The sequence below is a fragment of the Calypte anna genome, chromosome 9 (assembly GCF_003957555.1).
Source record: "Calypte anna isolate BGI_N300 chromosome 9, bCalAnn1_v1.p, whole genome shotgun sequence".
Lineage (NCBI taxonomy): Eukaryota > Metazoa > Chordata > Aves > Apodiformes > Trochilidae > Calypte > Calypte anna.
This window is the reverse complement of record NC_044255.1, coordinates 9,536,018-9,551,296: the sequence shown is the minus strand read 5'-3', so window position 1 is coordinate 9,551,296 and position 15,279 is coordinate 9,536,018.

Here is a 15,279-nt window from a genome sequence, read left to right as displayed (position 1 = left end):
AATGAGCTGCTAATAATTATGCTTTATTCCTACCTTGCAGCATTTTACATGCCAGTTCTTTTCTGGTGGTTGGATCACAGAAACAAAGCAAGAAGATTGGAAATGACTCATCCTCCTGTCAAGGCCAGCATCTCCTGCATTCATACATTTTAAAAAGTCTTTTAAGGGTTAAATTTCCTAACACGTGAATCTTCTTGGTGCTGGGATACTTTCCCTGACAACCAGCCTTACTTCTTTCTGTTTGAGCTGCATCCAAACCACAACTTTGTTGTTTCTTCTTTTCCAAACCCATTTTCCAAATATCCATAGCATACATTTCCATCCTCCTGGAGTCATCACTAAACTGAATTGTATGTGTTTGCTCTTTATGGATCAGTCCTCAGGGCACAAATCATTTTTGTCACTCTTCTCTGAACTCCCTCCAGTTTGTCAGTATCATTCTAAAAACAGGGTGCCCAGAGCTGAGCACGCATTGTCAGCTTGTGTTCACTGCTCTGTGCTACTGTGAACAAACAAATTGATCTTTTTTTGTGAGCACGGGGATACAACAAAATGTATCAACAATTGAAAAAATTAAAAAGGAGTTTACAAAGCTGATTTGGATGTGAGGAGGTTGCTGGCCTTCATGTTCTGCCTTTGTAGAACCAGATAATGCTGTTTGGTGCTGTGCTGTTGTCATCTGCTGTTTCCTAGGAGGCAGGGATGGGATCATGAATGGTTTTTGTTTTTTTTTTTTACTTGATGATGAAACAGGAAAGACACTTGATCCTCTTTCTAGATTCAGCTTGTTCAGTGAGTAACTCTTCTTTACTCCAATTAGTGTTGGCACCAAAGTAAATCCATCAATAGTGGAAGCAGCTCCAGGAGTCTTGATAGAGCTGGATTTTCACATGGAGGTTACTCCTGGAAAGAGGTCCCTGTTGCCTTTGGGTTCCTTTTTCTGTGCAGAGTGGCTGAGAGTATGGGCTGGATGTCCTTAGTAACCTAGGGAAGTAAATCCAGAAAAGTAGAGTCAAGGAGGTGGTGCAATTAGTGTCTCCATCACACATGATGGAAATTTGAGGTTTCCTTTTAGTGCTTTTGGCCTTGTTTGGGCCCTGTTCCTCTTCTCAGGAGGGCTCTGGGCTCAGAAAGCATCTGCTCATAATGAAGAGTTCTTTGATACACTCTGGGAACTTGAGGCACTGTCTTGCTCCCATACATGTCAATGAGCACTTTGCCTCTCATGTCTCTAGAGCATGAGTTTGCTCTTCACTTTGAATCCTTTGCAGTCCCAAAGCAGAGAAGGCAGCTCCACAATGACCAGCTGAAGATGGACTTGAGGATCTTGGCTAAGACTTCATGTTTACCGCAAGGATATCTTGAACAAAATAGGGTCCACTCTTATCACATCCTTGGGTCACATCAGGGAATCTTTGCATCAGCCTGACTCCCTTCAGTATTGAAGATATCAGATTTTGTTTTGTTGGGGGATTCAAAGCCAGGGCCCTTGCAGCTCTTTTCTTTTCCCAGTGCCCTGTAGGATTCCATCTCTGGAAAACATTTAGTATTTCTGCCCTCATGCTGATATTGTATTACAACAGGATGTTCTTTGTGCACAATCCCATCAACTGCAGCAATTTCATATCTCTAGTCCCAATAAGTTTTTATACTCAGCACTGGCTTGATATTTTCTTTGGTCATCCATGTAGAATTACTTTCCCCAAACTGTTGTCAACTTGGGTCATTTTGTGTTACTTGTTTGAACTTGTCAAATTTCATTTCAGACGTGGGTAGTACTTGACTCATATTTACTTCAAACTTCTCTTCCTGCAGTTCATTGCTTTCATTATTTATAGGTGTTCTTGAAAGCAGATCTGCTAAGCTCCTTACTGGCCCTGTATTTCACATTTAATGAGTACTTTTGCAATTTCATTACATTTTTTCTGAAGTCCAGGTGGCTCATTGTACAATGGAGTTTGCTCTATGGCTCCTAGTGGTTTATGGTCTCTTTCTACTTTGATTGAATTCTTTCCCATAAACATATTCATGAAAATACTCACGATCTAAAACAATTGCCAGTGTTCTGTTTTCAGTGTGAGCAGAGCTTTTGGTATGTTTAGCCAGTGGCTCTGATATCATCTTGTAAGACAGCTGTGACCAAAATCATCTTGGGTCTTAAGCTCCCTTTTAACCTCAGAATGGTGCTGATGCTTCTCTGACAGCTTCTCTTTACACCAAACCATATTTTATTTCCAGTTCCCTTTGGCCTGTTCTGTCCTCTTTGCAAGGAACACGTAGCAGTGTCTCTTCAATTGGAGTGAAAAAAACCCCCCCATACTTGTTTAGCTGGACCTCTTTTCAGGGACAGATCATTATGTTCATTATTTGTACCAAGCCTTGCACAAGGGAGTTTGCCCAGTAAGTAACTTTGTCATTGCTGCAGTATCAGTATTACAACCAGGAAAACCAGTGTGATGTCCTCATGAATTCCCCAGAAGTCTTCAGCTCTTGGAGGTTTTTGAAGAGGGTCTAAGCTTTTCCTGGAGCTGGCAAGCTCCTCTGGTATTGAATCTGCCTGCCTTAATCCACCTGCCCTCATCTGGCTGACTGCAAAGCATGGCTGAAGGACCATAAGCATTATTGTGTTAATACTCAGCATCACCCCAAACACCAGATCATCTGCTGTTTAGTCTTAAACATCTGAGATCAGAGTGTGATATGGCAGTGCTGAGACTACCCTACAGAGATGTTTGCTTTCATGTCTTAAGAGAATTATTCAGCAAATGTATGCATCTTTTCCATCAAACTTTTATCCAGCTTTCAAATCAAATATATTCTTCTTGGATTTGGACCTTCCTTCCTCTTGTATTTTGAAGTCTATATCTGCACACTTCAAGCATACCTGCACTCAGGTATTTTGTTTATTTGAATCCTCATTTTGCTTGGCTTAATGAAAGTGACCCTTTTCTGTTAACTGAGCTGGTTGGTTTCTGTATGCATTCAACATGGGTTTTTTTTGCCTGTCACTCAGGTTCTGTTGTTGCTTTGTCTTTCTGCCAGTGTGACTTCACATGCTTCATTACCTTTACAGAACTATAGCTGTCTTTTTCAGTGTTATGGTCAGGGACATGATATGGGTCTCTCTTTTGTCACCAAATATATTGAGAGGATATTTCTGTGAGTCTTCCTTGGTTGGGCCACCATGGTGGTCTCCTTATACTCATCAATCCATTTCTGTGCAAATTAATCACAGTCTGTAGCACTTTTACTAGTTCCCTATTGGTCTGTGGAGCAACGTGTTCCCTCTGCAAATGCAGAAGGATTCAGAAACACCAGTTTCATACTTGATTTTATTTCAAGAGGAGAAGGTGTTTGAAATGAAGGATCTCTTGGAGGTCAGTGACTCTGGTAGAGTTGTAGAGGTGACTTGCAGACCCTCAAACACACCCCAGGGTGGGACAGGAGAAGGGAAGGATCTGCACAAGGATCTGCTGCTGACCTTGGCTGGAGCAGGGGAATTGTTCGATGGGTTGGGAGCTCACATGAAGTCTTTGGATTATCTGAGGCTTGGGTTACCACTATAAAGCACCTGGAGCTTCTGGTCTGCTCCAAAGCTGGATCAATTCCCCTGTGTTTGGACTTGGGCAGACAGTGTTTCACACCTAATGGAGATGTTTGCTCTTCTGCTCTTTTTTCCTGTGATCATAGATGCAAGAAAGGACTTTCCAGGTCTCCTGCCCTCAAAATCTGTGGCATCCTCCCATGCCAAGCCTCCCTGAAGAAGAAAGCAGAACCTGCCAAACTGAAGGTAAGACATTTCAGTGGAAGATTTCTCCAGCGAACAGCCTCCCCCACCCAAAAGTAGGATGCCCCCCTCCTCCCTCCCGAAAAAAAAAAAGCAAGCAAATGTTGAAAGTCTTAAAAGTGTATGAGGAGCTTTTAAAATGGCTGAGAAATTCTTGCTTCCTGGGAGTGACCAGTTCATTGCTTTGCTAAGTATCTTTCTAAGCCACTTCTTGTCAGAGGAAGAGAATAAATGAAAAGAGAGAAAGAGACAGAGAAGAGAGAGAGAGAGAGAGAGAAAAAGACCTTTGCATAGCTTGAGCCTTTGTGCCGTGCATTCAGACTGATTTGTACCCTTTGTAGTCTTAATTATTTGTGAGAGCAGGATAACAGGAGTACCAAGCTCACCCATTATTTCCTGCATAAAAAAAGGCACACAGAAGCCGCTGATCGGTTTTGAATTAGCAAACATGATACTAAAAAAAAAAAAAAAAAAAAAAGACGGGGGGGGAAGGAGAGAGAGAGAGAGCATAAAAAAAATTCATTAATATCATCAGGGATTAGGAGGCTGATTAAAGTGTAGCTGTTAGCGTATGCAAATGAGCGATAGGCATTTATCAGAGCCTGTGCAAGCTGTCTCAGAGCTGTAAAGCCCACGTATGTTTTTCAGCTGATTAAAACAGTTTTAAGTTCTGGAGGATTTTTTTTTTTTTTTTTTTTTTTTTTTTTGGAGAGAATAAAAAAAAAATTAAAAAAAGCCACCATCATCTATCCTTTTCCTTTTGGCTAAATTCCTCTAAGTGCACTCCAACCAATTTCCACTTGAATGCACTCACTCTCTCTCTTTCGGGTAATGAGAGTTTGGGAAGGGAATGAATGCAAACTAAGCAGGAGGTTTGCAACAGCTTTTCCAGCTTCCCTGTGAACTTGCAGAATGAGGCCATCGGATGCTCTGCCACCCCACCAGCATCTCTGAAATGTGCAGATGCTGCAGTGTTGGAACCCGGCCAGGCTCAGGCCCTGGGGAGAGGAATGGGCTAGTGGCACTTCTTCATCATGCTTGGGGGCTACACCTCCAGCCCTGCCTCACTCTGTTCCTGCTCAGATGAGACCAGAGGCTCCATCCCACCTGCTCACAAGCCCCAGCTCCCTGTTACAAAGCTGGTGGATGGCTTAGCTCATGAGAATGACATAAACCACAGCAGTGGAGCAATGTAAGAGAGGGTAGAATCTAGTCTGTGCAAACATAATCAGATTTCTTTCCTCTGCAACCCACGCCCTGTTGGATTTGATTGTCCTGGCCAAGATTTGCTAAAGAGACTGTCTGGGGTTGGCTTTGCTCTGAGGCCCCCAAGTGAAATCCTCAAAAGGGATTTTTCAGAAAACATTGGCTAAATTTAGCTCTTTCCAGACACATCAAAAGGGTTGTTTAACCCTGATACCTAAATCTGTGCTCCCTTCTGCAACCCTGGTTCAGTTAGGCTGTGTTTCCAGCACTTCCAAGCACTACTTTTTTTTTTTTTTTTTAATTAAAAGCAATGTCATTATTGATGTTACTGCTAAGAGACTTTATGCACCCATTCATCAATACTACATGCAAGTTTGACTTCTCTGGGATTTGGTCTCTCGTCCCTAGTCTAAATGTTCTATTTTGGTTTTTATCAGAAATACTGCAGGCTCTGGGCAGTTAAAGACTTGTTGCCATCCTGCTCCTTGTGGATCATTTGGGAAAGGAATTTCACAGCTGGGGAGGTGACAGAAGTGGTTTTGGCAGCTGCTATTGAAGTGAGGTGACTGCTTTAGGGGACTGAACTCCTGGAGGAAACTCTGGAAATGTTCTAGATCTGGGAAAATCTTGAGGAAAGTGACTCAGGATTGATTTATGGGATTTCTTCCATGAATTCAAAATTTATCACACTGAATCTTCAACTTACTGCATATATGGAGTATGCATCATGGTAAAGCAGCACGTGGAAGAGCAGTCTTAGGTAACTGCCTGCCAGTTTTTTCATTATAGACCAACAATGGTATTAAAAATGGTTATAACTTGTAGTGAAATGAGGCAGTCAGGTGTTGCTAATTACGAGGTGGGAGGCGTGAGCTTGTGTTAAGCCCATCTGTGCCCAATTAGGCCTTACCCCAGCTGCGCATGAGCAGGATTGGGCGACCAATAAAAGGTGAGCTTCCAAATGCATGCTCAGCTCACTCTCGAGCAGCCGGAGGAGGAGGTCAGCTGAGTCTGGAGCAGAAACACCACACAAGGCCAGCCAAGTCTAAAGGCAGCAAGATCAGAGCACTGCTTGTGCACCTTGGCAAGAACACCTGTTGGACTTCGAAGCTCCCTGCCCCAGGAAAGGTTTGTGTGCTACAATAACTTTGCTGTAAATTTTTGCTCTGTTACCATTGCATAGGTAGCTGCAATGGAGCTCTATTTGGAAATGTGTTGTTCCAACATAGTCACTCCACAGAGCAGGTCAATTGAAGCTGCTTATCCTCCATCTGCTGAGGAGGATGCCCGAGTTTCAGAGGAGCTTGGAGGCTGATTTGCTTCCGCTAATCTCCTTGGACACACGAGCAGCTGCTGAGACAGGCCAGAAGAGCTATACAAGAAATACAGCTCAACCTTCCAAGCATTTTTGGACCTGTCCAAAGGCTGAGCGCTCCAGCCCAGTGGATCTGACAGGAGAAATTGGAGTCCAAGATGTATTGCAGTAATTCCACCAAGGAAGTGATAACAACAGGAAACACAATGCAAATATAATCAAGGTCATCAGCCCTTTTTTCCCCTTGCATAAGTACTTAAATATGTGCTCCTGCTGCAGTTACTGAACTGTAATTGCTCAGGACAAACACGAGATCAGGTCTTTAAGGTCACTGAGCATGTATTCTTCCTTCAGGTGATACATTGGTTCCTGACCCTCCTTGGGCCCGCCCTGTAAGTATTTACACGCTTCCAGTCAAAGGGTTGGTGTGTTTGTTTGAAGAGAGGACAATTACTGTGCAGGTGAAGGAGTTTTCAAAGCTCCTGACAGATGTTCTCTTACCAGTTTAGTTGGAACTTGTAACTCAAAAAGGTCTCATATTCTTATCTTGCATACTTACTGATCCTAACAGGTCCATGGCAGGGAACACAGGCTCTTCAGGGGGGAAAGTGCCCCTCCTGTGGGTGTCAATATATGCAGGTGTACGGCTGGGAGCGGGCCTGGGTTTGCCTGTGCTCACAGGGTGGGCAGTGCAGTTCTGAGTAGATGGAGGGAGTTGTTTGGTGCCAGTTCTGAAGCTCAGGCAGCTTTTGTGCCTTCCCCAGCAGATGATCCTGCCCCCCCGAAATATCTCTTTCAGCTAATACATGTCACAAATAGTTTAGCTCTAGTTTTGCTGTATGGCCTTTTTCAAATTCAATTACAAACCCTCTTTTCTTGCCATAGCTGGAGTTGTTCTTAGCCTAATATCATGTCCGTCAGGGTTTTGTTTTGTTCTCTTTGCAGCCTGAGATGTCCTTGTTCTAAGTCTCAGCATCTCCTCTGCTTTGTGGCCCTGCTACCTTTGCGTGGAAACACTTCTGGTGCTCTAAAGATACCAAAAGGTTTTAATTACAATTAAGCCAAGTCATTTCTACAGTTTTGAGCTGCAAATAAACAGCCTGTTTTGGATAATGGAGGTAATGGTTTGCATTTCAACTCTCCTTCTAACCTCTGATTTTTGCTTGTAATATTTTATGTGGTTAAATCAATTTTTTCTGCCATTGAATGTAGCTTTTTTTTTTTAACTCAGTTGTAAGACGTGTTTCATCACATCCTTGCTTACCCTAGGACATGCCTGCTGTAGTTAAACTAGAGAGCAGTCATGCTCTTTTTTTTTTTATAGGGCTCTGAAACCAATGGGAGAAATGTCTTGTTTTCTCCTGTTGCTACCAAAGAAAGCAAACACGCTCTCAGTTTGTTAAAAGGAAGGTAAAAATAAGATGTATCAAAAGATAAACATTGGAGAGAGTGGAGTGAGGTGCATTTAGGGAGTTACAGTGGATAAGCCACAGGCACTGAGACAGCACAAGGAAGCTGGGGTGGGCAGGAGGGGACCCTGGAGCTGCAGGACCTGTTTGTGGCTGTGGGCAGCAAGGAGCACAGGTCCTCTCTCTCCCTCAGGGGAAGGTGAGGGACATGCCCCCACGTGTTACCTTTCTTCTTATGAATGTGCAACCCTTGCTCTCCAGGTAAAGCAAAATTTCTGGTTCCCAGAGATGCAGAGGTTTTACTCAAAACAGTGACAGTGTAGTGAATGCAAACCCCCCAAAATGGGGTTGGCTTCCCAGAAGAACCACTGTGGATCATCATCTTGTGTGCTGGTCTCGGGATACAGCTTTTCGGGAGTCATAACACTTCTATATAACCTTAGTCACCACCAGGCTATAAGCAGGCTCCCATACTATTCACTGGCTGATTCTGGTGCCTTATGCTGTTTAACGCACTCTATTTTCAGAGTTGCTCTAAATGTGCTTAATTAGGGCAAGGTGATTTTCTAAGGAGGGAACTAATTGTGATTATTTCAGTGTTCAGAAAATACAATTTGTAGCATCAGTACAAGCTGACTGAAGCCAGGCAAGAGGTTATCATTATAGATTATTTTCATTTTAGGTCACTCAAAGGCTTGGTTCATTAGATAGTGTTCTGTGATTTCTTTAAGTTTAATCCACATTCCAGGTTTTTTAATGCTAACATACACAGTTTCAATCAGCTCCTCACAGTGCCCACATTGTCATTATTTTTTAAAAAACAGAGTCCTCAGATGTCATTGCTGTTGCCTTGAATTGTTCTTCATTGTAGGTTGCTAGGATTGCGCTTTGAATCCTGCCCCAATCTTTGCCCCAGAACCAAATTTAAAGCATCTGTTGGTTTGGTTTTTTTGTTGGTTTTGTTTTGTCTTTTTTGTTTTTTGGTTTTGTTCTGTTTTTTCTCTTTCGCACTGCTGCTGCAGCCTCCTGTTTTCTATTGTTCTGTACTTGAGCAAAGCCACAACTCCAGGCTGGTAAGAGAAGAGAGGAGGAGGTGCTGGCCATCCAGTTGGAGGATTGCATGCAGATTTCAGCTGTGGATGGCATTTTATTAATTTGAACATTCCTTTGCTGCTACCAGATGGCACCTCATCTTCTAATTTCATTAGAGTTGTGTCTCTGCAGAACCTTTAGCTCCATGATGTTTGACCATAAACCACTTGTTGTTAATCTCTGGTAACCTTCGGGGGCTCCTGAAGCAGGTCAGAGCTGAGGTAGTGGGTTAAGTCTGTTTCTTCCAAGCCTTGGCTCTGTGAAAGGGAACTCCTCAGTCTCTGGATGCTTTGAGCTGCCCAGGGAAAGGAGCTGGGCTGGGTCCATGCAGCGCATTAGGCAGCAACTAAAAAAAGGGAGTAACAGAGAATTTCTCAACACATTTTTACAGTTAAAAGTGCCAGAGCCTGTGTGAGCAATAAAGTATTACATGTGTGCATCACTTTAAAGGACCTGCCTAACCCCCTTCTCAACAGACCCATTAACTTTTTGTAAGCCAATAATCAATGAACCTCTAATTTGTTACGCTGACATTTTTGCTGGTTTCATCTGAATGAATTAACAGCAAAATGTTTCCAGGTGTAAGAGTGGTGGTGGTGGGGTGTCTCAGCAGCAAGATATGTTTTGGCCTTTGTTGAGAAACGTTTAAATGAGATGAAGTCTCACATCTAGTTGATGGAAGATCTAGTGTCTGCTCTGACAGACCTGATGGGCCTGGGAATACATTCCCTTTAGCTCCCAGGGGATCTCCAGGTGGTGCCTTGGCTTAGTGGTCCGGCAGGACAACTGGGAAGTGGCCAAAATGGGGGGTGGAGGATGTAAACATAGAGCAAACTCCACCCTGACTCCTCTTCCCTGACTCCAAGGCATCCCTCTGCCTTAATCTCTCCAGCTGCAGCTTGCCCAGGAGCCCCTGGAACCTGCACTCTGCTAACTAAAGTGCATTTGGATCAAGGCTTTCTCAGCGTGAAGTGCAGCTTTGGTTTATGAAGCTTCATCTCTAATGCACCTTGTGTTGATGCTACTGTGAGATAGAGGCAGAATGAAAAGAGAAGGACAGAAATATTATCAAGGTCCACCTCAAGGTACAGCACTCACTTTAATTGCTTCTGGAACTCTTCACCTGGGCCTCATCAATAGGGGTGATTTTTGAAGAAACAAGGATGTAGGCGAGTGCAGAAGTGTACTCAATTTACTCCCCACAAGAGATGGTCAAGTTGTTTTCTCTTTGTTGTGAAGATTAATAAGAGCAACTGGATGAAGCCTGGCTGCTACTTCACCACCATCTGATTTTCCTGTGGTTGGGTGGGGGCCAGCTGTCAAGCTGAGATGCTGCCATCCACAGTGGCAACACCCAGGAGGGAAACAGGGATCTGGGGCTTTTTCTTCATCCAACAGACAGAAACTCTTGGATCAGTAAAATAACCTGAGATGCCTCTCTTGGTACATTCAGACATATGCCTGCCCAGCCTTGTGTCAACATCCCCCCACCCTCCCAGAACTGCTGTGCTCCTTAACCTGGTCCAGGCTCCATTTCCATCTAGCAAGCCCGGGTTCCTCCATGGACAGATGTCTCCAGAGGGACTTCCCTGGTTCCAGCTTCCCTGCAGGTCCCTCACTCAGGCCCATCTTGGGGCTGAGGATCCATCCCACCCCAGGTGCTGCCCCATGGCCATGGGAACTCTTGGCTGGGATTTTCAAAGGCAGGTGTCTGGAGCACAGCAATTGCAACATTTAGGGGGGTATGTAGGTTGTCTCTTCCATGGCAGATCCCACCTCTTCCACGTAGTATGTTATTATCTGTCCTCTCTGCTTTCCTCAAGTCCTAACTAGTGTGATTTCAGTGAAAAATAATAATGTTATCCTGAGAAAAATCAAACATTCCTTTGTTGTCAATGTTCTTCTCTGGTTTGGACTACACGAGCTGATGTTAGGACTTGAGGAAAGCCACCTGGTCAGCCACCAGGAGTGACACGTGTGATGAAGCACACCATGGGCCATGGTCTCTGCCATGCTGGCACAACTTCTCTATTGTTGTCCTTTGGGTTTATCCCTGTGTCCATGGATTAGCACCACAAGGAAAACTTCCTTTTTATGCTTTCATCCTCTGCTGCCAGGCATTCTGGTGCAACTGCGTTTGCTTTTAAGTGTCTTGCCTTAGTGCACAGCTATTTACAGTGCATGTTTCTGCTCTCCCAACAGTGTAAATCAAGATTAATTTCACTGAAGTTTATGGAGTTCTGCCAGTGTAAAACTGACTGATAAGAGATTCAGGCCATTATCGTTGGGTTTGTTCACATGTTTGTTTGAAATTATATGTGTTGCTGTGGAATGATAAAATGCATGGATTCAAAGGCAGGTTCACTGCAAGATACAATTCAAAAGGTTTTGGACTTCACATAATACAGCAAAACAATCACTTACAGCAGTTAATATTTTACTGGGGAGAAGTATCACAGAGATTGGAGAAGGAGAGGAAGGAAAAATGAAGCAGAGAAGGAGTGGGGTGAGTTTAAGTTTCACTTCTCACAGTCAAAGGCAGCAGTGGCACAGCTGGGGTGCTCACAATTGTACATCAACAGTAATTTAAAGCAGCTGTCTATGAGAATGAGGCAAGGTGGTTCCCAAAATCCCTTCAGGACCAGGGGCTAGGGGGATGCCCCAGCACACAGTGCACTATCCTATGTTTTTGCAAATTAAATTTGCAAAAGAGTGATTGCAAATCAACACAGCTGCTGGGCAGGGCAGGCTCCTGGGCCATTAAATCCCCTCCAAAAGAGCTGGTGTCTCACCTGTCCTTGTGTTTGCACCCGTGTCCCTATCTCTCTTTTAACAGAGAAGTGCCTCTGCCTTGGTGCCAGGGCTTAAAAATACCCTGCACCTGGGGGAGGTGGCATAGAGCAACTACCAGATTTTCCTCCTTTATTTTCCACAAAGTGAAGGACCAGTGGATAAATAATTCAGCTTGCTTCCCACGCTGTTCCTAAAGAGATTTTTTTAGCTGACACGTGGATGCATGCCCCTTGTATCAATGCAATTTTCCTTTCTCTGGGGAGCTGTAGCTTCTGTTCTTTCAGCTCCCATTCAGCATCTATTTGACTCTCCTCCTTTCCAGGTATCTGCTTGGAACAAAACCCATCCTCCAACAGCTGCTGGTTTCCCCAGCACCTCCCTTAGGCCACAGCAGTGCCAGCATCTTGGTTCCTTGACTGCAGAGATCCTTCTCCTGATGAACTCCAAGCTGTTGGCAAGTGGGTTTCTTTATATATTTATATTTTCTCTTGATTTATACATTGAAATAGTGGGATTGTATTTTTTTTTTTTTTTTGGTGGCTGTTAATGAAGAATCTCACTTGCTTATGTGGGCATGTGCACCTCTTCAGCAATTTGTTCTCCTTTCAGTCTGACTGATGTGTTACTTTCTACATTTCTGTGAGAGTGGCAGCTACGAATATGAGGACAGAGAAAGGCAGACTTCAGAACGACTGATGGCATCTTGTGTATGTGTGGTCATGACAGTGTTTGATTACATGACCATAGTGCTTTTTCTCCTGGGCAGGGCTAAAAGCAGGTGATACTGGGGTAACACTATGATGGTTTGAACTTTCCCTCATCCTTCTCTGCGTGGCTCTTGGACTTTTCCACTTGGATGCCAGCTGGACTTTATTGTGTCTTTGGATCCCAATTTGCTGTTCTTGGATCCATGTTACTACCAACCACGGGCTTTGAAAACTTTCCATGGAGATCTTTAGGTGGGTCTTTCTCCATGGGCCCAGGTGGCATCTCTGCCCACCAAAGCTGTGCTGAGTGCAGGGTGGGGATGTTTTTATAGACCTGCTCTAAGTAGAATAAGATGTTGTAGAGCTGTGCTGATTGCAGGAGATGCCTGTGGTCTTGGGGTTGCTACACAGCCAAAGAGTGGATGTCTCTACTGTGTCTCCTAGCAGAGGGAAAAGGAGCCTTGATTCATGCTGAGCAGGGACAGAAATGACACCCAGAATAGTTTGGGTCCCAGAGCTCTACTAAATCACAGAACCCTAGAATGGTTTGGGTTGGAAGGGACCTTAAAGATCATCCAGTCCCAACCCCCTGCATGGGCAGGGACACCTCCCACCAGCCCAGGTTGCTCCAAGCCCCATCCAACCTGACCTGAGACACTGCCAAAGATGGGGCAGCCACAGCTTCTCTGGGCAGCCTGGGCCAGGGGCTCAGCACCCACACAGCAAAGAATTTCTTCCTAATATCCAATCTCAATCCCCATCTCCCACTTTAAAGCCATTCCCCCTCATCCTATCATTCCACGCCCTGGTCCAAAGTCCCTCCCCAGCGTTTCTGAAGCCCTTTCAGGCACTGGAAGGTGCTCTAAGGTCTCCCTGGAGCCTTCTCATCTCCAGGATTAACACCCCCAACTCAGCCTGGCTCCAGAGCTGTTCCAGCCCCATGATCATCTCTGTGGCCTCCTGTGGACTTTCTCCAACAACTCCATGTCCTTCAGGTGCTGGGGTTGCAGCACTGCAAGGGGGCTCTCCCCAGAGGGGAGCAGAGGGGGAGAATCCCCTCCCTCACCCTGCCAAGCACTCTGCTTTTGAAATAATGAGTTGTTGGTGGGGGTGACAATTCTCTCCCCAGTGCCCAGCCCACCCCCCCTTCACAACAGCTCCGGCCCATGGAGGTCACAGTGGTGGCAGCAGCATCCAAACACACCAAACAGAGGCTCTTACATTATTCCACTGACTTTTTTCCTCCCTCCCCCCTCCCTTTATGCTTGCCTATGTAATGTTCTTCCCTTACAAATTTCATCTTGCTGCACTGTGCATCCAAACGATTCCGTGATGGAGCGCACAGGGAAAAAAAATTATAATGCCATTAAAAGTTATCATAAATTTCAGATCAGCATCACTTTTAATCCGATACACAATTTTACTGCCTCTATAAAGTAGGTGATTTGCAGTGGTCTGAGGCGTCTCCTGGCGCGTTTTACTTCTTTTTAAATTAAACACACCAACTTTGTGCTGAATTCAGAGTGCAGACATAAAAAAGGGGGTAAAAAGGAGAGGGAAGGGACATCAGATGGGAATTGCAATTGAATCTTTATATATGCCATCTTGGTACTGTGGTACTAAATATAGTGCCAGGTAAATAGATGTGCTGAAATATTCAGAATAAAAAACAAATGTTCCAATAGCAGAGAAAACTGAGCCTGGAAAATGTTTCCCTTGCTGCCGTGCTTTAGAGGTTAAAAATGCTGTTGTTTAAAACACTCTGGGCTGGAAGATCTCGTGTATCTCATGCATTAAATTATACACTGTGCACAAACATGTACTTTAGATTTTATATCATATATTATGTGGTTTCTAACCACCCCTCCTCCCCTCACCCCCAGCCAAATGGAATGAGCAGTAAAACCAGAATATCCAATTAATATAAATATGACATTACACCATTTTCAGATAGGATTTTTTTAGGAGTGGAAACAGATAACTTTTCATGGAGAAATATTTGAAATTAAGATCAGAGAGAAGGTAATTATGCACTGGTGAGGAACCTTTCACCTCCTTCTAGGCCCAGAGTTGCCAGAACCTGACAAACCCCCTGTGAACACCTGATGGGATGGTCCCTATCACCTCCTTTCTGTCCCAGTCACCCACCATTTCTGGGCTGATAATTTGCAGCTGACTTAAAGTATATCTCCTGGAAATACATCCAGCCTTCACTCAAGGTCTCAAAAAGTTAAAGAATTAACTGATGGCTCTCATAAGCTTCTTAATGCCTTGAAAAAAAACCCTCAAAATATTTTACCAAGGTAATTCTGAAGGGTTTATTTCTGTTTTGACTTGCTTTATTTTACCAAACTGGTAAAAAAAAATAGATATGGGTTTTTGATTTATTTTTTTTTTCCAATCAATTTGGATCATCTTGGCTAATAAAGAATATTCACAAGGCTCTGTAGGGCCATGCCAGATTATGCAGTTAAAAAAACAGCCTAGAGAAAGAGCATGTAGAGTTGCAACCTCTTTCTGTACCTCCTAGACTAGGAGATTCTGTTGCCAGTGACAGCAAGAATCCAAAGCAGCCCCATTTCAGTGAAATGTTTCCTCATGGGTTTCCATTTCCAGCTGTCCACAGGGGCGACCAGAGCAGGAACAATTTTTCCTGTATTTGGATGAAATGGGTGTCAAAGGACTGAGTGGAGAGAGCCAGCCCTGCATGACCAAAGCAACAACACAACCCTCACCATGGTGGGACAAACCCATGGCTGAGGCTGCAGGAATGAAACAAGCTGTTGAAGAGGTAAGGAAAAAAAAACCCCACTTTTTTGTATTTTAGTTTTCAGGTTAATAAGTTTCCCTTCCCAGCCCCATGTGTGGACGTTTCACTGCCTATCCCCATCACAGGGCTCTCTCCTTGCTGTGCTCCTGCCCTGACACAGCCTCATTTCTCAACACTTTGCATTGTTTGTGTTTTTTTTT